General features: G+C 43.3%; 1 protein-coding gene across 2 annotated transcripts in view; it reads right to left on the bottom strand.

Annotated features, from left to right (window-relative positions):
* Positions 1–5,248, bottom strand: part of LOC106814656 (transmembrane protein 50B-like) — a 32,190-nt gene extending 26,942 nt beyond the window's left edge. For both annotated transcript variants that reach the window (XM_014819000.1, XM_014819001.1), the window contains exon 1: positions 5,138–5,248. The gene's annotated coding sequence lies outside the window, so the exon portion shown is untranslated. The remainder of the gene's footprint in view (positions 1–5,137) is intronic.
* Positions 5,249–6,834: the final 1,586 nt, after the last annotated feature.

The following is a 6,834-nucleotide window of genomic DNA, read 5'->3' as shown; positions in this document are numbered from 1 at the left end:
ATGAAACACTCCTATTTGATGGAATTCGGCTATATTCTTTATTTGTTTTCTTTTTCTTCTGATTCATTGACAGGACTTGAAGGAAATCAAAATTTTACATGGTAACAAAACTAGCTTTGATATCTGAAAAAGAAGGGAAGTGCTTGAATCATTCTGCATTAATTGCTGGTATGCAAAGCGCAGGCAAAATGAAGCAGAAATAAAAATTCTGTTTTAGCTATTGCTGCTTGACTAAATAAATTATGTGCTCAAATGGTGCTCATTTTTGTGTCCAGGGACCCTTGAAATTTTGAAATTTCCTGGGGGAGGCCCCCCAGACCCCCCGCCATTTGCCCTTTTTGGGGGATGTGCCCTTAAAATCTGGAAAAATACTGTCTAGCCTCAGCCCTGGATCCGCCCCTGACTGTATATATATATTTATATTATAATCGGCGTGCGTGCGTGCGTGCGCATGAAGCGTGCGTCTGCATGTATTTCCGGCATATATATATATATGCATTCACAGGAGAAACGCAACATAGAAGAGTACAAAATGCGCAGAGGAGGCAGCACTAGCCAATGAGATGAGCAAAACGGTCACCTTACCATTAGCCCGGTCCCCGGTCATATTTATGCATAGCGCTAGAACTATAGCCCTTCGTTCTGCCACAGGGCTATAGCACAAAATATGTTAAAACTGGACAACGAAATCGCTCTCACGAAAAACGGCTCAGAGAACGCAAAATTATCAGGCTTTTTAACACTTATTTATCTACATGGAGCATTAGTGATTACTCATGCATGGGGGTCAACTGGCACTTTTCTAATCATAAGCATGTTGCCTGTCAACCTTGTAATCAGCGCCAGTGCTATACCCACACCCCCATGAGTAATGGGCTGCCCTCGTTTTTTCTGTGATCCGTTCCGCGTGAGTCGAGGCACCGAGCAGAGGGAGCAATATCATTGCCCAATTTCAACATAGTTTGTGATAATAGCCCTGTGGCGCTGAAGGAGTCGTTGTCGTATCAGGTACTACAGATATGTACCCGAGGTACATATATATGTATACACAAAGTGTACCAAACTTGTACTACAGAAGTTCAAGTGTACCCTAACCCTAACCCTAGCCCTAACCCTAAACATACCTCATATGAAGATATAAACATAATACTAAACAACCTAAAACTACCTCGGGTACATATCTGTAGTACCTGATACGACAACGACCCCATCTGCCCCTGTGGCAGAGCGAAGGGCTATATATAGTTCTAGAGCTAATCTATGCATAGCGACATGTGCAAATGTGGACAGCTCTTACGTCTTAACACGTTCCCCGCGGATCCACGATTCAGCTCGTGGGAACAATCAAAACGCATACCCGCGGATCCACGAGTCAGCTCGTGCATAGATTATTGGTTTTTGTTACTCTGATTTCCAACAGATGGCAGGCACTACCTACCTAGAAATTAAACAGGGACAGTCTATATTACCTCAGTCATACATGACGGAAGAATACAATGCCTTATTGTTGATTCGAACGTGAAATTATGAGTTTTGAGACTCAAGGTAAATTTGTAAAACTAGAAGGTAAACTAGAAGGCGTAGATCGAAACAAGGTTTGTTTACCGTTTTCCTAACGGTATATAACATAATAACTGTGTAGTATATAAAATTTGGAGGTATTTTTGCATGTAGAAAAACAAAACAAGGTTCATACCCCAGTAACCCCACAGATGTGTAAGCGTTGTAACAATTATTTCCGGAAAAAATAGTATACTGTCGATTGGTATCATAACAAACTCGCGAAAATCCACCCGTGCGGCGGCATTTTGAGACGAAAATGCATGAAATGTCCGTTTTGTCCATGTTTTCATATAAATATATTATTATGAAGGGGAACGATTTTCATACTATTTGAACGTGTAGGAGGCATACAACAAGTAAGCCTTCACAAATTGTTCACCGTTGCACTATTTTGTCTCTAGAAAAAGCATTCTTTGGCATTTTTTCCCACCTAAATTCGGCACTAGAGTGCAATAATTTGCATTATGCACGCAAGTTAGACGCCTCGTGGACGTCTAGAAAGCATCAGAAGTAAAATTGGTCTTGTTGTGTATTCGTGACATTCCGTCAGGTGGCGTAGCAACAGCGACCGGTTGGTCATTTTTGTGTTTGAAATGTGTTCAGACAACTTTGCAGAAATTCGCATCGTAGAGCTGGCAAAAGTTTCGAGCAGAGCATCGAGCATGAATCTGTAGTTATTTTTAACATGAATATAGAGTATGTTGTGTAAGCGAAGTAACAGTGTGAGTATTTTTAATTAATTTCTGTTCGATGCTTATTCAGGCCTGCTGCCTATGGACGCCCTCTACTGTTGTTCACCACAGGGGGGTCTGTAAGGGTGATATAACACTCATGCAGAGTAAATGTGTCAGTTTGGTTAGCTTTTCTGCAAAGGAAATGTGGTAAATCAAAGTGAATATGCGGTAAAAACACGAAAATCCCAGCGCAGGGCGGTAGGTGCATTGTTAACACCGGCAGCGTTGAACGTGTTAATGATAATATCCTTTGGCCCTTTGGCTTTGGCCGCTCCGCCACACTGTCACTGCCGCTCATAGGGTCTATGTCCCCCAGGGTACTGCCGGAACTAGCTCTAGTACTATAGCCCGCGTACAGTGAGTATAGTATTGTACGCGGGCTATAGTACTAGAGCTATGCCGGAACGTACCCTGGGTACGGTCTGATATACCGGAACGTACCCTGGTAACTATCTGATAGTGATATCGTTAGGGTTAGGGTTAGGGTTACTGGTTAGGGAGTAGGCGTAAGCGACTCCCTAGACTCGTTAGTGGAGTAGGCGAGGTACGGTCCGGCATATTAGATAGTACCAGGGTACGTTCCGGCATATTAGATAGTACCAGGGTACGTTCCGGCAGTACCCTGGGGGACATCTAGACCCTATCAGCGTCACTGCCTAGGCGGCTATCTGAAGCTAATTTATGCATATCATAGAGTGAGAGTATACACGTCACATACATATCTCATAGACTGTAGTTACCGACACCGTAGTTAGCCAACACCGTGCAGCCCGCTTCATCACAGGGGACTACCACAGCAGAACTCCAGACTGTGTTACAGACATGCTATCGTCCCTACAGCTGGAAAGCCTCCAAAACCGCCGTCGTGATATGCGACTAACCTATCTCTACAAAATCATCAGTGGGCTGGTTCCAGCAATGCCCCCGTCAGATTAGACCAATAAAATGTGCCCTAAAAATTTTTTTATTCTGATGTTATAATAAAATAAACGTGATTAAAGAGAAGAATACTGCATGACAATAGTGTTTTGTAATGTAGGTAAGATGTTAATAAAGTGACAGCTTTAGGTATTTCTTTGATTTTCTATGTAACACGGCCGTAAATAGTGAAAAGGTTGTCGTGCATTTTGCACGACAAAATTCACAGGTTTTGTCTATGGAAGGGTATTGGGCCCTAAATTATAAAATAACATCAGAATATAACATTTTTGAGGGCACAATTTATTGGTATACCGTCAGATTTTCTACAACCAGTTCAAACCGGCAAAAGACGAGTGAGACCACCTAGCAGATTGAACAAGGAGGAGTTCATCAGTGCTCCCATCAACGAACGTGCCATCCGTCTGAACTCAAAAGGATTCAATGTACCAGCGTACAAAACTGACCAGTACAAGAATTCCTTCTTTGTCCGCACAGTGATACAGTGGAACCACCTGGGTGACCACATAGTAACTGCGGACAGTGCTGAGCAATTTACATCTAAGCTCAGCTGAGATGGTCTTTGTCCCCCAGGGTACTGCCGGAACGTACCCTGGGTACGGTCCGGTATACCAGAACGTACCCTGCATGGTCACTATTTGATATGGTTAGGGTTAGGATTAGGGTTAGGGTTAGGGTTAGGTTTAGGGTTCGGGTTCGGGTTAGGGAGTAGGCGTAGGCGACTCCCTAGACTCGTTAGTAGAGTAGGCTAGGTACGGTCCGGCATATAATATAGTAATTAGTACCAGGATACGTTCCAGTATACCGGACCGTACCCAGGGTACGTTCCGGCAGCACCACGGGGGACATAGACCCTAGATACAATAATGTAACCCAAACCCAAGAGGGTTTGGGTTACATTATTGTAAGTACATAGACCCTATCACTCAGCCTAAGCTCAGCCAACATCAATTCTAAAGTAATTGGCAGTGGCTACGGGTACGGTAGCCGTATCTTAATGTCTCGAGGCTACGGGTACGGAAGTCCATTCGCTTTTATACTTAACGAGACAAAGATGGCGGCGGTGGCGCCAGATTTCGAAAATAACGCCTTAGGAAATAAATTCACGATTTGAGAATTTAGATGAGCTAGAACCCTAACCCTAACCCTAAACCTAAACCTAACCCTAACCATAACCCTAAACCTAACCCTAACCCTAACGCCAAAAAGGGGCTTCAACGACCGACGGCTACCCTACCCGTAGCCACTGCGAAAATGATTAGGGTAGGCTAGACCGAATAATTCTGTCCCATATAACCTTTTTATATTTTGGTGAGGGTTATATTGGGACAGAACGGGGTTCATTGAAATTTCGTGAGATCGCATGCAAAATGCATGCGCTGAGAATGCGGCCCGTACGCCGCTATTGGCGTGAAAACAAACCTACCGTTCCCTTCTACATGGCTTTACCTTGCTACTGCATGATATGTGTATACATTCACTTCAATCGTTATTCACTTCTTAAAAGATTGTTTTTCATAAACACCGCTTCGTTCAACTTTCGTAAATTACATCGCCATTTACAAACAATCAGACCAATCACAGCGAGTCTATCAGGCCTCCTGCAGCGCCACAGATTATCAGATACAAGCGAGAACCAGGGGCTATTGTAAGACTCGCTCTGATTGGTTGACTGATCCCAGCGGCAGTCAATGTAAGCGGGCTATAGTACTAGAGCTATACAAGTACTAGCCTATAGTACCTATAGTCTATACTGTACTAGTTACTAATACTACCCTCTCCCGATTCCGTTGCCTCGATGCCAATTTTGGATACTACAACAGAAACAGAAGTTACATGAATTGCCGCAACCTCGGAATTAGAATCCATCTTGACACTATATAGTCATAACATAGGCTTACCGTTAATTTTGACAAAGATTTTGATCTAACGCTGGACAAAAATTGACTAGGATAGTGCTCTACTGTTTGGCACAGCCGGATATCACCGTCAAGAGGTTAACAACCAGAGGTCAACACCAAGAAGTCATCATAGTTTTGCGTATCCGGGTATATTGGCGCCGCCTAGTGTTAGATGCATTATCCTGCTGGAACGCGTAGTCTCTTAATTATTTTTAATTGTGAAAGTGTTATTGACAACGATTTTTAGAAAAACCTATAAAAATTAAGAACTATAGCTTGGTATTATATAAAATACACAAAAGAAGAGGAAACCCTGTTTTTTTAATGATTTTATGAAGTTACATTAGTCACGTGATGTCCGCCATTTTGCGCAGAACAGCGCGTTCACACGGTCATGATTGGCTCGAGCCAAATGGGCTAGATTTGGCTCGGGTGTTGCTATCCCCCGGGCGCGATTATTTTTTCCGTACCGTTGACGCGTCAGCGCTCGGGGAGCGTATTGGGAATGCTTGCGTCACAGCTCAACAGTCCCCCTAAACACTATGTACTCGACTACTCAACAAATAATTGAAATATGTGTTTACACAGGCCTTCTATCGCTAGCAAAGACCGTTTCTTGGAGCTAGTAGTGATACGCTTTCATACTTTTAAAACGAGACAAAGATGGCGGCGGTGGCGCCGATGTCGAAATAACGCATTGGGAAATAAATTCATGATTTGAATGAATTAGAGTTTAGATGAGCGGCTAGAACCGGCTAAGCATACTACCTAACCGCTAACGCCTAACCCTTAAACCCTAACGCCTAACAGGCTAACACATGGGCTTAACCCCTAACCCTAACCCTAAACGCGTAACCCAATATGCATTCCGATACGCATAGCGAGCCGCTGACGCCGGTCAACGGTATGGAAAAAATAATCGCCCCCAGGCGTGGAGGGAGGTCACGTGATAACGTTAACGATGACGTTCAAAATGTTAACCTAACGGTAACCCTCACTCCACACCGCCAACACTAACACTCACACTAAATATATATGTGTCGCCGCGCTATTATATAGCAGTGTTTATCCACAACAATTAATCTATGGTGTGGGAACAGATATCATGATGCAAAAACCCTAACCCTAACCCTAATCCTAATCCTAACCTAACCCTAACCCTAATCCTAACCCTAAACCCATCCTATACCCTAACCCTAATCCTGACCCTAACCCTAATCCTAAAACTATCCTAACACTAGTGCTGCCACGTTGCGGTCACCTCCTCACCACGCCGCGGGGAATAGCATTACCCATTGTGCGGGCCAAATTTGGCTCGGGCCTAATTTGCAGTCGGCGCGTTCACACGTACGCAGTGAATACTGTCTGTCAATTCAAATTCAAATTCAAATAAATTTTATTGCACAAATATCTCACAGATAAATTGGCAGTATGTCGCGAGATGGCGTGTGTTTACTATTTAGAGTGTTTACTTACGTCCGAGTTTAATTATCAATCTTGAAAACGTGCATCCTGATCAAATTTTTCGAATTTTTATACTGTTTTGGAACTTTTATACTGTTTTGGAATTATTTTACTGTTATAAAGTTATACTTTTTATACTGTTTCAACCGATTCTAGTAATTTCCTCCTCTCTACCGCTCGCCGAAAGCTGGGTGCTAAAAATTTGGCTCGGCCTGTGTCCGAGTTTCGATGGG

This window comes from Priapulus caudatus, unplaced genomic scaffold, assembly GCF_000485595.1.
Source record: "Priapulus caudatus unplaced genomic scaffold, Priapulus_caudatus-5.0.1 Scaffold957, whole genome shotgun sequence".
NCBI lineage: Eukaryota > Metazoa > Priapulida > Priapulimorpha > Priapulimorphida > Priapulidae > Priapulus > Priapulus caudatus.
Note: the sequence above shows the minus strand (reverse complement) of the source record. Positions and strands in the feature narration are given on the sequence as shown.